At 38.8% G+C, this 17419-nt stretch overlaps 1 long non-coding RNA gene across 1 annotated transcript; it reads left to right on the top strand.

Annotated features, from left to right (window-relative positions):
- Nucleotides 1–2412: 2412 nt before the first annotated feature.
- LOC307056006 lies at nt 2413–15219 on the top strand. The gene is made up of 3 exons (XR_013810991.1): nt 2413–2583; nt 4055–4142; nt 15008–15219. It is a non-coding gene; the product is annotated as an uncharacterized lncRNA (long non-coding RNA).
- The last annotated feature ends 2200 nt before the right edge of the window (nt 15220–17419 follow it).

Here is a 17419-nt window from a genome sequence, read left to right as displayed (position 1 = left end):
AACAACTTGGATAGCTCTCAAGTACACTGTGCTGAGTGAAAAAAGCCAGTGTCTAAAGGTCACATACTGTGTGGTTTCACTTATATAATATTCTTTAAATGATTACATTTATAGAGGTGGAAGACAGATTAGTGGTTGCCAGAGGCTAGGAATTATACACGGAGGGGAGTAAGTGTGACTATAAAGGGGTAGCGATAGCATGAGGGGGTATATTTGTGGTAACAGAATAGCTCTCATCATGTTTGCAGTGATGGTTACATGACTTTACATGTGATGAAATGATATAAAGCTATATATACACATTATACCAACGTCTAATTCCTGGTTTTCATGTTGTATTATAATTATGTACCATATAACCACTGGGGGAAACTGGGTGATGGGTACACAAAACCACTCTGTACTACCTTTGCAACTTCTGTGTATCTATAATTATTTCAAAGTAAAAGGTTAATAAAAAACCCAAAATCATTAGAGGGCTTCCATCATTAGAGCAATTCTTATTGAAGTCTGGATGGAGACATTTGCTTTTGTATTCTTCTTTGCTGGTGAAAGGTGAAAGTAGGTGGTAGACAAGTGAAGGGAATAAGCCTTGTCATGAAAATTAGTGAGTCAAATGAAATGTCAGAGAGTTTAACAATCTTCACAACATTAAACACCTTTGGAATAGAAAGCTTTTAAAATAAATAATTCATTTTTAGGACGCCGTCTAATGCATATCTGTAGTTGTTACAGGGTGGCCCTTTTTCTTAGGGATGAAAGGAAGTAGAGTCAGAAACTTTCAGATTCTAACTGTCCACTCAGTAGTTAGATGAAGACCACATTCAACTTCACCCCCATCTTCCCTCTTTCCTCTTAATTCTTTCCCTTAGCTCCAGGGCAATTCAGTTTCAGTTTAATTTTTGATTTGAGGAGCTTGAACCACATCTTGGTATTCCTACTCCAGATAACTTGTGCTGGGACAATTTCCCTTTAAGGCAGGGTTGAATGTTTGACAGTAGCAAAGTTGAATCCTTGTGGGGTCCTGGAGCCTTACTAGGGAATAAGGATTAAGAATGATTGAGATTCTCCAGACTTTGAGAAAGACTACTGAAATTAATTTCTTTGTAGAAGTGCAGAAATAAACTCTAAAGAGCTAATTCAAATAAGGGAGGCAGGTGTGTCTCGGTAGTAGGTGGAAGTAACTAAGATAGGTGTATACTTTTCTCTTCTTGGCTTTCATCCAGTCCTTTCATAAACCATTTCTGCTTGAGCCACCATTTCCTTATATGCAATAAAGGTTAATACAATACCTCATGTGATTAACCTTTTCTAGCTTTATTTTAAATTTGGCTTCATAGCTGTTGTTTTGAGGTAAAAACAGAACTCCCATGTAAAAATGTTACTGAGAGTGGTACTTCAGCTCAAGGAAGTCAGACTAGACATTTCGACATTCAGAATTTAAGAGGCAGTATACAGTAATGCTTAAGAGCATGAACTCTGGAGCCATACTGCTTGGGAACCCTAGCTCTCCAGTTTGGCAAGTTATTAAACCTCTCTCTGTATCTGAGTTTTTAATTTGTGAAATGGAAATAAGTGGGGATAATAACAGTATTTATTACCTCACAGGGTTTTGGGAGGATTAAATGAGTCAGTAAATAAAAAGTGCTTAGAACAGTGCCTCGCTCATGCTTGACACTGTTAGCTATTACTAGTATGTTACCGTTTGCATTTCTAGTTGTCTTATGTGCATTCTCCACATCTGCCCCAGGCAATCAGAAAACTTTTACAGAGCTAAGACTGTTTCCCACTTTTCCTATTACAATTTGTACCTAAGAAGTGCGCAAAATATCTGTAACAAGCCTCTAACTCCAGGAAGTAGTTTGCTTTGGTGCACCCACTAATAATATGAAGAGCCTTTCTCTTTAAAAATGGTGAGCATCAACCACTTTTTAGTAGTATAACAATAAGAGACTTAGTTCTAATAGATTCGCTGTGGCAGCATTTCACACGATGAAGCTCCCTTTATTGATACGGTCATAAAAGTTTTGCTCTCTATTCAGAGCGGATTCTCTTCAAACCAGAGCACCGGTCTCCTTTTGGTTAGCGATCTGTCCCCACCTGTGCTCATCTGCCTCTTGGCCGCAGGAAGGTAATTCATTACCATTCCCTTAGGGTGGGTAGCGAAATGATTTTTCAAATCCGTGCCTAACCTCCGCCTCAAGGTCGAGGTTCCGCCCCCAGCCCTCCCAGGAGGGGGGGAAGGGGCGGGGCGTCCCAATTCCTGGGCGGGGCTCGGGTGGCGTGCCTCGAGACGCCGGCGCCGTGACGTATGACGTTACCAATTGACGCAGCCGCAGTGCCGCCCGGCCCCAACTCGGACCCCTCCCATCCTCCTCCGCCCCACTCTGTGTCAGAGGTGGGGCCCCGGGCCGGATTTCGGGCGGCGGGTCCGGGTGGCGGGGTTGGAGGGTGTGGACCCGCGCAGCGCTCAGCAGGCCGTGTTCGGCTGGGCGCTGCAGCTGCCGCCGCCGCCGCCCAAGGCCCTCGGCATCCCCCGGAGAGAGACCAGAGCGATTCCGGGCCGCCCCGGCGCTCGCTCAGGTGAGGGGATGGGTCCGGCTGGGCAGGGTTTGGGTGGGCAGCACTCTTCCCAGCATCTCTGGACCTCAGTCTGGTCGGAATCAGGGAGGTGTGGCTTCGTCGCGACTGCCTGGTGCGACGTCGACTCATCTCTTATTCGTTTGCCATCCTTACCTGCAGCACGGGGACTTGTACACCGGCTGTCGAAGGTCCATGAGAAGGCCAGAAAGGGCCATGATGGGTGACTGGGGGCTCGAATGCAGAAACTGGCCCCTGGGTGGTGGTATGGCGGGCGGGCGACGCCCACCTGCGGCTGTGTGGGAAGGACCGTGCACCTGCAGACTCTGGCTTCAGCCTTGTTAGCTGCACCGGGCTGCAGGAGACCCCATCCTGGTTAACGCAGAGTCGATTTTGGACCAAGGGCGGTGGAGCCTTAGAAACCCTGTTTACTCCCCAGGCGTGGTGTGTTTGTATTCTGATGGGTGCTTGCTGGGGCTACACTATGGAAGAGTACGTTTCAGCGGAAACATCTTTTGACCAAAGGAGGGTGAAGGGAAGTTGATTTTCCCTCTGCAGAATTGTCCCCCTCCCGCTCCTCTTGGCCTTAGCTTTGACAAATGCAAGTTAGGGACGCTTGTTAAAGGGAAAGAGTTCTTGTAAATTTCCTCTGTAAGGAAATCATTGTTTTCCATGACTGTTCAAGCGTCTAAGTTTCAACTGGTTTCATGTTGCTGCTTTCAACTCTGTGCATGGCAATGAAGCTGATTTATTTTAAGTTCACTAGATACATAAAGTATAAAAATAGATGAATTAACCAGAACATTTATCTTAATAAGTATTGAGTGGTACATGCTTTATGTGCATATATTATCTTATTTAATCATCATAACAATCCTATCAGGTAAAGTCTGTTATTACTCTTATTTTATAGATGAGAGAACTAAATCCCACAGCCCTAAAAAACAACTTGTCGAAAGTCAGAGTTGTGATTTAGATCAGGTCATTGTACTCCAGTTTAGAGTCCCTTAATCAGTATGCTTTACCACTCCCAAGCATCGTGAGGATTTGCAAGGTGATTTTCATTTGATAAAAAGTGTGCCAGGTGGGAATAGGAAGGAAACTGAGGCACCATTCTTGCCAGCAAGGACCCAACAGATTGAGAGAACAGCTTTTTCAAGGAGTATGTTTTAAAGGTAGGATTTGACCTCTAGAACCCTCTGATTACCAAAATCATGCCCTTTCCATAAGTACAGTGGTTTTGAAACCTTTGGAAGACTGTAGTTTGGAAATTGTGGTCTTCTTCTAGTTTTAGGAGTATTTCTTGTTCAGAAACTTTAAAGAAGGAAATGTAATATTGGATTAACACTAAAGACTTCTTGTGTGTGCATGCACGCAGGTGCATATGTAATCAAATCATTTAATCTGAAATGGTGAAACTGCTGATAAAGCCAGAATATCTTGTATAATTGGTTAAAATGGGTGATCTTTTCAGGTGTGTTAAGATGAAACACTGCAGACAGGCCTTCTGAAGATCAAGAAAAGGAAAAACAGAACATTACAGACTCTGGAAAAAAAACTTGGTAAATATTTCGGGTTTTCAGTTAAAGCTCAGATAGAGGAAATCTGACTTTCTGCTTCAATTGTAATTTAACCTGATCGAATGGTCTAAGAATGGGGGTGGGGTGACAGTAGTGTATGGGGTGACAGTAGTGTATAACGTGACCTGCCATTCATTTTACCTGACTTCTGAACTATTGCTATGTGACTGACAGTTGAGTCATGTGCTTAGCTTGTGTATTGGCAGGAGAAAGCAAAGGGAATTGTTGGCTTGATTCTCTATCAAGTGTCAACTTTCTTTTCTCTCTTTTGCTTCCTCATTAATCTGCCCATATTATAAAGGGTTTTAAAAAGAAAGGAAGAAAATTAGTTGACGTTTGGTTTGTTCTTTATAGAATACTGTGTTTGTTTGAACTTAACTGTATTTTTCACTATGAGTTCAATGGAGAATAGTAGAAGACATGGTTAAACATGATTGAGAAAATCTTAATTAATTTCATAAATATTTATTGAGTACCGTACCTCAGGCATTTTTTCAGGCTTATGTTAAGAGTAGTGGTCACCATGGCCCTGGAGAGTACTAGAGTAGTGAACTTTTTTCTAGAAGGTGAGATTTTTGTGAACCCATATCTTTTATTTATTTATTTATTTATTTATTTATTTATTTATCTATCTGTCTATCTATCTATTTATTTTTGGCTGCATTGGGTCTTCATTGCTGCTCCTGGGCTTTCTCTAGTTGCAGCGGGCGGGAGCTACTCTTCACTGCAGGGCGTGGACTTCTCATTGCGGTGGCTTCTCTTGTTGTAGAGCACAGGCCCTAGGTGCATGGGCTTCAGTAGTTGTGGCATGTGGGCTCTAGAGCACAGGCTCAGTAGTTGTGGCACACAGGCTTAGTTGCTCCGCGACATGTGGGATCTTCCTGGACCAGGGATCGAACCCGTGTCCCCTGCATTGGCAGGCAGATTCTCAATGACTGTGCCACCAGGGAAGTCCCTAAACCCATATCTTTTAAAAAAGTTTTATATGCAAGGATGTTTTTGATTTATGTAAAAGACTAGGAAAACAGCACTACTCATACAGTAAGTGTTTGTATCTATAATAATTCTTTCATATTATTTTAGTTAATAAAGGAAGGCACTCTACTAGAGCTACTTTAAGGTACAGTGAGAAACTAGGATTCTTACAGACTTCACTTTAGTGTACTCTTTTCCATGTTAGAGATAGTAGTAGACCACATGTTCTTTATCCATTCATCTGTTGATGGGGACTTGGGTTGTTTCCATATCTTGGCTATTGTAAATAATGTGATATATATATATATATATGTATGTATATATGGAATACTATTCAGCCATAAAAAAAGATGTAACTTTGCCATTCGTGATGACATGGATGGATCTCGAGGGTATTATGCTAACTGAAATAAGATGGAGAAGGACAAATAACATGATTTCACTCATATGTGGAATATAAAAAACAAACAAAATAAATGAACAAACCAAACAAAAACACAGTTACTGAGAACAGAGTAGTGAATACTAGAGGGAAAGGGATTGGCGGGGGTAGGGCGAAATGGGAAAAGGGGATCCACTGTATGGTAATGGATAGAAACTAAATTTTTGTTGGTGAGCACATTGTAGTTTATACAGAAGTATGAATATAATGTACCCATGAAACATATAATGTTATAAACCAGTTACCTCAAAAAATAAATTTAAAAAAGATAGTGATAGAATTTCAAAAGTTCATGGGAGATTAAGAAAATTAACTCTTTAATTTGAGAAAATTTCAGGGAACTTATATATGACAAATAGAAGGGACATGGTCAGATGCAGCAATCTGGATGATGAATTGGAGAGAGATGAGCTTGGAAGCATGGCAGTCAATTAGAGGCTATTGTAGTAATCCACGTGGCAAATGAGAATTAGAAGCACAGTAGTGTAAATGAGATTTATGGGATGGAGATGGATTAGCTAGATATAAAGGAGATAGAATGGATAAGATTTAGTGGGCTTGAGGGAAAGTGGAGTCAGGGTGATTTCTAGCCATTATCATTTTCAATTTTATAATTAATGTTTAATAAATATTTTCAGAATAAATGAATTATCTGACACCTGGCTTGGGAAACTGAGTAGATTCTGGGCCATTTACTGAGGGAATATATAGGAAGAGAAATAGACTGAGGAACATGGTTGGAGGAGATGAGTTCAGTTGAGGCTCTTATATTTGAGGCATCTGTGACTTCCAAGAAATGTCATTAGGCAGTTGTATATACAGGTCTGAGTTAAGAAGAAGACTCAGCTTGAGATATAAATTTGAAGTCACAGTTTATAGATGATAGTGAAAAGCAATGGGAATGGATGAGATCAGTCAGGGAGAAAAACATAGGGTAAAAGAAGAGAAATGAGGATGGGGAACACTAATATTTAAGGGTAAGGTGGAAGGAAAACATACCTCAAAAGAGATGAAGTAGTAGGCAGGGAAGTGGGAGAAGATCAGCAGAGTCACAAGTAAGTGGAAGAGCTGAGTTTGGAGAAAAGGAATGAGTATTAGGCATCTTTGAGACATCACATAAAATGAGGATAACAAAAATATCCATTGGACATGTCAGTTAAGTCATTGACTTCAGCAAGAGCAATTATATAGGTGGATCCAGTTCACACTGGCTAAGAGATAAGAAATTGAAATAACTAATGTCACTTGGTCTTTCAGAAAGTTTGGTTTTAAACAGGGGATAGTTAGAGATAGTTTGAGATAGATAGATAGATAGATGAGTTTGAGAGAGGGTTTTTGTTTTTTAAAGGTACGAATGATATGAATACATTTACAGTCTTTATTTGCTGAGGATAAGAAGCCATCAAAAAGAGAATTTGACGAGAGAAGAGTGAGAGAGAAGAATTGGTGGAGCAAGGTCATTAACCAAGTTGGAAGGGATAGAATACAAAGATGCAAGTCAAGGGTGCTTCAGATAGACCTCTCCCGAGACAGGAGGGGAGGAGGTGGTGATGATTATGGATACAGATAAATTTGTAGGAGGCAGGGTAGAAGTTGCTCCACAGAGTCCTTGCAGGAGACTCCCACTTAGGGTGGAAGGAGTATATGATTCACTCATGTGATTGGTAGCCTTCTTGGTGTGGTATTGCTGACTCCTGATCATTTGGTGAGGAGGAGTGGAGTGAGGGTAGTTTAGCTTAAGATGGCAGGTATGAACCATCAGGGTAGAGATAGCTTGCAGATATCTCACAAAATTACCTTTCTCATACTTTGTATTAGTTATCTATTGCAGAGTAAGAAATTATCCCAAAAGTTAGTGGCTTCAAATATTTATTATCTCAGAGTGTCTGTGGGTTGGGAATTTGGGAGTGACTGAACTGGTTGCATCTGGCTTCAGGTCTCATGAGGTTGTAGTTGATTGGCTGGGACTTCAGTCCACTGAGTGCTCAGCTGGGGCTGGAAGATTTGCCTCCATGATAGTTCATTCACATGTGTGTTGGCCGGAGGCCTGAAATCCTCACCACATGAACTTCTCTAGGGCTTCTGAAGTGTCCTAACAAGGCAGCTGTCTTCCCCTGGAGCAGATGATCCGAGAGAGAGAGAGAGACAGAGAAACAGAGAGAGAGAGAGAGACAGAGAAACAGAGAGAGAGAGACAGAGAGAGAGAGAGAGACAGAGAGAGAGAGAGAGAGACAGAGAAACAGAGAGAGAGACAGAGAAACAGAGAGAGAGACAGAGAGAGACAGAAACACAGAGAGAGAGAGACAGAGAAACAGAGAGAGAGACAGAGAGAGACAGAGAAACACAGAGAGAGAGAGACAGAGGAACAGAGAGAGAGACAGAGAGAGACAGAGAAACAGAGAGACAGAGAGACAGAGAGAGAGACAGAGAGAGACAGAGAAACAGAGAGAGAGACAGAGAGAGGGAGAGAGGGAGAGAGGGAGAGAGAGGGAGAGAGAAAGGCTGTGATGCCGTTTTTGACTCAGTCACAAACCATTGCTTTGTTCTTTTAGAACTGAATCACTAAGTCCAGCCCACACTTGGGAGGGGAATGAATTAAGCTCCACCTCTTGAAGGGAGGAATATCAAATACTTTTTGGACATATTTTAAAACTACCACAATTCTATCAATTGTCAGTTTCTTCAGGGCAGCAAATAACCTCTTTAAAAATATGTAGATTCAGCCTTTATATCCAGGTGAGAGAGAAGTACAGAAACGTGGGGAGGTGGTTCAGTCACATTTAGCTCACTTTACCGTTTGGTCTCCATTGCCGCGAATTAGGCTCAATAACTTGATGTGTTACCTCTTGTAGTTAATTTAAAAAAGTGCTGACCTTTGATTTAATAGAGGATACTTTTAGGAGAAAAAAATGCCATAGTGGGCAAAATATGAATTTTTTATACCAAAATGTGGATTTTGGTAACATTCAATATTAGCTTCTAAACTAGAATTTAGAGGTAGAAGGAAGGAACTAATTTTTCGCAGCAAAGAAATTGAGGACTAAAAGACAAGTACAGGCTGATTTCTGTGAACATATATGATATGAGAGGCAGTATAACACAGACTCTAAAGCCAGACTGTCTAGTTTCAAATCCCAGGTCAGCCATGTCTTAGCCGTATTTGTGCTTAGCTTCTCACTGCCACAACTTCCTCATCTGTAAAATGGGGAATTGTAAGTAGGTAGTTATTTCTGACAATTAGATCAGTAACTACATGTAAAGTGTTTAGAAAAGTGCCTGGCACATAGCAAGCAGTGAATAAATGTTAGCCATTTTATGGTAGCTATATTTTATCATTATAATGGTGAGTTAATACCATGGCATGAACCTTTCAAGGAGTAATATAACATTGTCCAAAATGTTTACAGTCTAAACTTTAGTGGACTTTGTCACTTTTGATGTATATGGAAAGTGTGTTTCTATCCAGCTCCATATCCATTTAAAATACTGTGTCAAATATCACCAGTAGTATTGTATAAGGTCACATCTGCATTTTTTCCTGAAACAGCCTTTTTTGTTGTAGTAGGTACATAGAAGTTCAATTTCAATTACAGCAGTGTTCTCAGTTCATAGGAATTGGCTATTAAATGGATCTTTGGGGCTCTCTGCATAGCAACATGCTAATAAAAAATAATTTCATTGAACTTGGTATGATGAGATTGTTGGTAAACACACATGACCAGTTTCTTCCTCCCTCTCCCCCATATCCAAAGACCCTACTTTATTGGGTGAATAGTTTGAATATATATTAGGTGGGGTTTTCTGATGTGACTTAAGGCAGAAGATAACAAGATTAAGAGCCAGATAAGAAAATGGAAATACTGGTTTTATTACAAGAAACCTTCTTTAGAATTTTACTTTGCTGATGCTAGTTTTTTTTTTTAAGTTTTATGCCTTCTGGTGTATCAATATGGAAGGGATATATAGAATTCTAGATTAAAAGAATTAAAAGAAACTTGTAGATTGTGTTCACCAGCCAGTACAAAAAGTGAAAACAAAACCCCACAGCTAATCAGTTTATGAGATGCAGAAGTGGAAGGGTTAAACTTTTCACTCATGGCACTTTCTGTTGATGTCTTTGTATCGCTGGCCATATTGAAGAATACACTGAAGGTAGTAATTACTTCTGGTGTGCTGTATGGAGGTGGGTAATATTTATAAATCATGGTTTCTTCTAGATTTGAAGAAGTTGAAGTTAGCTCTTTTTACCCCATTATTAGTAGATATGCTTTCTACAGCTTTTTAAGAGTTTCGTTTTGTTTTTTGTGCTTTCTATGAATATTTAGGTGAACCAGCATAAATTTCTGGCTATAGCAGTGAGGTTTGCTAAAGTGCAATATTTTTATTGGATGATATGACTTCTTAGATGTTAAAAACTCTTCCATATGTGACATGAAGAACCATTTTTGTAGCACAGATTATGATATTAAAAGGTACTCTACATTTGTTTAGTTTGTTGATTTATACTGTTTGAATCGTTGGTCACCATATCTGAATAATATCAATACTTCAGCAGTAATTGCCTGGTGATCATTGAACTTTGGTATTTGATCTGCTTTTAAGAATCTCAATAGTATTTTTAGAGCTATGTTATTCATAATACATTTTTTTTTTTTTTTTTTTTTTTTAGTGCTCCCTAGACTCATGGCCCATGCTATCCAAAAGTTTGGTGCATTTAATACATTTTTGATTGTCATTTATATCAACTAATTTCTTCTTTGTTATAAATTTCTGTTGTTTAATTAAATATATATATTTCTCTTTTATATTTTTATCTTTTACTAACAATACATTAGTCATTGTTTACTGGTGTGCATCTTATGTTTTTTTAACTTTCACCTTGTGTTGAACTGGTTTTCTTTTAAAAAAGAACATTAATGATAGCTTAGCTACCACTGTTATAATGTGTTTCTTGTCAAACACTTTGCTCTGAGTTTTATGTTTGCTCTTCAAGGAAGAGATGGCCATTTTACAACTTGGAAACAGGCTCAAAGAGATTAAGTAACTTGCTTCAGTTATCTCACAGCTAAGGAAGGGCTAGAAGGGATAGAAAGAGGAAGCTTTACATTGCAAATCTGCTTTAAAGCCTATTCTGTTTGATTTCTGTTATTTCTGACTGTTACTTTACCACTTAATTCTGTTGGTCTTTAGAGGTAGTTAATAGTTAATAGGTCAAGTTGTGCTTGTTGCATGTAGAATCCTGGGGCTGAAAGGGTCCTGGAATGACTCTTTCTAGGTAGAGAGGATTATTCCCAATCTGTTTGATCTAAGAGGATAATTGTCTATTTTGTTTGTTTAAATGAACAGAATAGGACATTATATAATTTTGCTTTATGTACACAAATCTGCCAACCCTGACCACATTTCTTAAGGAAACTAAATTTGCTTTTTTTGCCTACCATCTTCTTTTTAAGGTTTTTCCCATTTTCAGGAATCTCAGGCCTTCTGTGATATTCTTGGATCTTGCTTGTTAATGAGAAAAGTAATCTATTGAATTAATTTATACTAATAACACATGGTAATAATTAATGGTAGCTATTATTGAGATACTCTAAAGATATCTTTGCATTTTAAGAGAGAATATTGGTTGGTACTCTATTTGAAGAAATGGATGGTGGGATTTTAGGCCTTGTATCCTGATGGGCAAATTTTTTTAGGCATAGAGGGCTCTTCAAATCACTATATGCTCAGTTGGTAATACCAACCTTTATATGCATTCCAATACTATCTTAAATGTAAATGTTTACATATTTCTTTTGCTTGAGATGTTCAATTGCAGGTACTTTTCTGTTTTGTATTATTTTATTTGTGCAGCGTCCTAGAATTGGAAGGAGCATCGCAAAGTCATTTGTTTCAGGCCCGCTGCCTTTAGATTGCTGAGTGCTCAGACTACTTGAGCCATTGTAGAAACAGTTCAAATGAATTAAACACTCTTGAAACTTCATTTTGTATAAAAATGTTGCCATCTGATTTGTGTTTTACTTTTGTTTTGGGTTGTCATTATGCCATAGGAAACTTAAGCAGTCTGTTTTGGCAGTTCCTTTGTGTTGGTATTTACTGAGCTCTTTGGGTCAATTACCTGACTTCTTAATTAAGGGGGATATAAATGACTTTGAAATTGGGACCTCTACAAAGGTATCTCAAGGTAATTTCTTACATATTTACAGAAACCAAACCATACCTGAAAAGTTTTCAAGTAAGTGTATATTCTGTAACAGTTAATGTAAAATCAGTCAAGTTTGGTTTATGGGCAAGCAATGCAAAAGTGTGTACAAAGTGCATACTTCACAGAATTTCTAGTATACAGAATGCTGCTATGTGCTAATAGGTATTCAAGCTTGATGTTGAAGAGAATGCTAATGTTGATGAAGCTGAAAGGAGAGCTATGAAGTCGATATATTTTCCAACTCTTAAAACCCATGTAGCACAGGGAACTGTATTGAATATCCTGTGATAAACCATAATGGAAAAGAATATAGAAGAAAAGAATGTCAATGTGTGTATAACTGAGTCACTTTGCAGAGATGGGCACAACAATCTCGTGCCAAACTATACTTGATTGGCACAATCAACTATACTTCAAAAAAAAATTAAAAAAACAAAGAAACAAACAAAAAAACCCCACGTAGTTTCCTTTATGGAAAAGGAACTGTGATTAAATTCAAAAAACTTTAATATAATGGTCTGAAGGTATGTGAATGCCTTTTATACAAATAATTGTGACTTTATTGTTGCATGAGGGATTTGAGTATGATTAATTTTTTTCCTTCATTTTTGTTATATTTGGAATTGGGTTATCAAAAGGATATTTTGATATCCTTTCCTTAAACTCAAGTGAATGAAAACCAAATTTTCTTGAGTGTGAAAAAGATCATTTAGGACTCTCTTGGCCTTGAGTACAGTGGAAATACTTGCTTACCTTTGGCAATAGCTCATAATTATGTACTTTTTATAATGATGCATTTATTTCATTCAGTTATGAAACAAGTATTTATTGAGAGACTACTGCATACCAGGAACTTTGTTGGATATTGCACACTCAATGAATAGGGCAAGCATATCCTTAAAGAGCAGTTAGCTGTCTAGGTGGGGAGACAGACTTCTAAACTGATAATTACAATACAGTGTGATAAATGCTAAGATACATTTACCACTGTGGCCATCTGGAGCTCACTACCACTGGGGAACTCACGGAGACTAAATAAAATATTCCTCAGAGTTATCCCAAGCCAAGAGCAGGTAAGCTGCAGGTGTTTACCCACCAACTTCCTAGCCATCATTGACATTAACTCTGGCATTTCTGGCTTGCCCTGAGTACAAACTGAGCATGTTCCTGCAGCCAGAAAGCAGCCTACAGTAGGATGTTACAGGTGTTCAGAATGAATAATCTTCTGGTGTAGAGGTGAATGTCAACAGTTTATGGGCAAGACACCAATGGCATTTGTTGCCAGTATCAGGCATTTACACAATGTATTATCTACTATGTGCTACGCATTGTTCTAAATGCTTTACATATCTGAACTCATCAATTCTCACTGTACAACTCTGTGAGGTAGGTACTGTTAGTGTCCTCATTTAACAGATGAAGAAATAGAGCACAGAGTGGTTAGGTAACTTGCCCATGATCACATAGCTATAATGTCAGAACTGGTTTTTGAACCCAGGTGGTCTAGTACAGAGTCCATGCTGTCAGTCCACATAATGGTCTGCTTTTGGAACAATACAGCCTGAAGCAGGACCTTTTGACTCTTCTGTTTTCCCTTGGTAACTGCTTCCTCTTTCTCCCTTCCTCCAGTGTCTTTCCTGTTAGTGTTCTTTACTTCCTTCCTTGTTTTTAGCTTGCCCCTCTCTAGAACAGTACAGCTGTTCAGCTTCCATTCTTACACTCAAGGCTATCAAATCAAATAATTCTTGCTAAGGTGTTAACTGATCTTTCTGATGTTTTGATAAAGGCTTTGAGTTTCATATTGCTTGGTATTTGCATTTTAATTTTTTAAAAAGACAAAGATTTAAGAACCGTAGAAGGAAAGACATGATGGTAGAATGACAGAGGATCAAGTTGATATTTTTGGGTTGGGAAACACCTATTCCTTGGCCACAGTTATAAGGAAAGGCCAAGGGGTGTGTGCTTGGGCAAAAAAAGCCCCTTTCTCGCCTGTCATGTCCTGTCTTCCAGCCACCACCCTCCCTTTTTTCTTTTTAAATTGTGGAAGAATTACAAGCCAATTGTAAAACATTTAAATAATACTTAGTTATCAAGAGTAAAAGTGAAAGTTCTGCTTTACTGATTCTTTTCCTTTCCCCAAATCTCCTCCCACTGCTCTCGGAGGTAATGGCTTAGCTAATGTTTTTGCAGATTAATAAAAGTATATACATATACACACACTATATATGTACATGCATATGTGGTGTATCTATATGGTGTATATATGTAATACACATAATGGATAGTCTTTTTAAAAAATGTAAGTGGAATACTATACATCTTTTTGCTCAACTTGCTTTTCTCCTGCTAACATTACATGTATCCTGGACATTTCCCTGTATTATCCCCTATAGAGCTATTTTATTCTTTTAAAAAGGCTGCATATTATTTCACATGGTAATAGTATTTATATGGTAAGAGTGTACCATAATTTATTTAACTATTTTCCTATTAATTGACATTTTTTCTGTTTTCTCAGTATGATATATAATGTTGCAGTGACTGTCCTTGAAAAAACATCTTTGTGTCTAAGTATTTCTGAGAAATAAACAGAGCCTTAGAACTGAAATGTTCAAGTCAAGGCATGTACATTTTTATAGTATCTGATAAATTGGTCTTCTCGAAGGCAGTTTACTCCCATCAACTGTATAAGTGCCCATTTCCCCATACTTTTGCCAATATAGTTGTTTTCAGTCTATCTAATTTTTGCTTATAGTGGGTGATAAATTGTGATTATCCCCGATTGCTAGTGTTACTGATTATCTTTCTCTGTGAATTGCCTGTTTATATATTTTCTCATTTTTCTATCAGATTATTTGTATTTTTTGTATTGACTTGTAGGATGACCTCTATTCTTGTAGGACCAATCAAGATTTGGAGTTTTATCTTTAAAAGTCTGATGATGCAAGTATTAGATGTTAGATAGTTTTATTCCTTCATGCTAGTGGAAGAGAAAATAGGTTGAATGTAGTATTTGAAAATATTTTACAGATAATTCATTTTGAAAAGTAATCTTTTTTGGAAAGCTATTTCTAAGAATGTTGGTAGTAGTGGTGGTATTAAATTAGGGACTTTGATAAATCTCTGGTTGTTGCTGTGTTTGATTAAACTGTTTCACATTTTCATGCTTTTCTTTGTATGCCACTAAAATATTAATTGCCACAATTTCTTTTCTAATGTGGACAGCAGTTTTGAAATGAGTACCATGGATTTCAGGAAGAATGAAGAGAAGAATATAGGTGAATCATGAAAATATTGCGAGAACATGTCTTAAAACACGTAGATCAGTGTTACCTTCTTACGTAATAGATAAAAATGCCATTTAAAATGATATGATACTTGAAAACAGTGGCTGTGTTCAAGGCATTGTCACTGGTATTTTGGATACAAAGATGACTAAAACAATCTCTATTGGTCATTATGATTCAGAAGAGAGAGGCAAGATAGATTAGATTCAGGTTATGTATCTTTGGCAGGAATATCAAGGAAGTGAGGCTGTTTTCTTCTATTAAAAAGTGCACGATTTTGATTTGTCCCTATATTGATGGTATTTACTTTGATCACTTAATTAATTGCCAGCTTTTTCAGAGTTCCTCTTTTTCCCTTTGTCATTAATAATTATTTTGGGGAGCAGTTATTTTGAGATGATATGAGTATCCTGTTGCTCATCAAAATTTAATTGATTATTTATATTCGTATGGACTCATAGATTTGTATTTATTAAATGGGTTGTAATTTATTACTGTTATTTATTTTACTGCTTAAATTGTCCCAGATTTTGCCAGTGGGAGCCTCTGGTTTTTATGTCCTTTTGACGTGTTCCCATCATTCTTTGAATACTTCTTTCCTTTCTGGAAAACAAGGCTCATCTTGACTTTCCCTGCCCTAGTTGTGGAATCAGCCATTTCTTCAAGGAGCTCTCTTAATAGAAAACTGTTTTTAGAAGAAAAGTTCTCTGCTCTTTATATTGGGGTGTTGCTGCTCTCAGGGCCTGTTAATGAACATATGCATAATATACATATATACATTTACAGCTATATTTGTTTCTATATCCGTTTATATTGAAAACCGTACCTCCAGTTCTTATCCAGCACCACAGGGTTAATTCTGATTTTCTTCCTTTATATATCCTCTAGCAGTGAGAAACTTGGCTCCCATTATTCTTGGTGTATTTACTTACTTGATTAATCCCCTCCCCCATCCCCTGCATGGGCTATCTCCCAGGTGTTCGCCCTTCATATCCCGCTCCTGCATCAATGCAGTACCCCAGATCGCCCTCCTGCATGGAAGCTCTACCCATCTCTTTGGGGTCTGATGCCTTCCACTTGGGTTCTGACACCCTGCACCAGGCAGCCTGCCTGTGTGGATGACCTCATTCGCCCAGGCTCTGACACCTTGAGCTGGACTGCTTCTCCTGCCCCTCTCCCCGTGCCTTGGACCCTCGTCCTTCCACTCAGTCTCCAGCACCCTGTGCCTGACCTATTCCCTGCAAGTATTGCCTCCTCATCCTGCTATGGCCTCAGTACCCTGAAATACTGCCACTTTTCCACTAGCCTCATCACCGCACAAATGGGTATTTAATTTAGCGTATTTAAAGGTATTATTTGGCTCTGATATTCTACTCTAGGCCACTGAGACTCCTGTCCCTCTCTCCCCCATGTGCAGGTGCCTGCCTTACTCTGCTTTACCTTATGGCTTTATTTATCTGTTTGTTTGTTTATTTAATAGGAGATGGAACAATCTGCTTTCTCTCTTTTTTTAATTAATTGGTTTATTTATTTATTTTTGGCTGCATTCCATCTTTGTTGCTGCGCTTGGGCTTTCTCTAGTTGCAGTGAGCGGGGGCTACTCTTCGTTGTGGTGCGTGGGCTTCTCATTGCGGTGGCTTCTCTTGCTGCAGAGCACAGGCTCTAGGCACACGGGCTTCAGCAGTTGTGGCTCGGGGGCTCTAGTTGTGGCACATGGGCCTAGTTGCTCTGTGGCATGTGGGATCTTCCAGGACCAGGGCTCGAACCCATGTCCCCTGCATTGGCAGGCAGATTCTTAACCACTGTGCCACCAGGGAAGTCCCACATTATGGCTTTTAGACTGAACTGTTCAGGAAGGGAAGAGGAAGAGGAAACAACCAATTTGTTTTTTATTCCATCATTTGCTCCATGAAAAGGTTTTGCAGTAGGTTCTTGTATCAGTCTCCACTTCCTCTTCCTTAAAGGACTGGTGGTGTGCCACTTAAACAGTGTGGCAAAGCATATAGCCCCGTTTGAGTCTGGATTTTCTGTGTCCAGTGTTGTTTTTACTCACTTACTTTATGCCAGAATGTCTACTGTTTACTTTAGGGCCCCTTGTTAAGTCTTAACCTTTACTTCTGTATTTGCTCAAAATATGTTCTTTTAACTATTGAGACTTTGTCTGTTGATTTCTCTTAAAGGTTTTGCATTAACTAGTAATTGGACAAATGTTGGTTAAAACTGTGTGATACTGCAGTTTTCTCTCTTGGTAACTTGAATACCCTCTTTCTAATTACATTCTCTTTGGCTGCGGGTTGTTACAGTGGTGGGTGGTCCAGGTGATGTTGCATGAGGACTGTAGATCCTTTTG

The sequence above is a fragment of the Hyperoodon ampullatus genome, assembly GCF_949752795.1.
Source record: "Hyperoodon ampullatus genome assembly, chromosome: 1".
In the NCBI taxonomy this organism is placed as follows: Eukaryota; Metazoa; Chordata; class Mammalia; order Artiodactyla; family Ziphiidae; genus Hyperoodon; species Hyperoodon ampullatus.
This window is presented reverse-complemented; position numbering and strand designations above follow the sequence as displayed.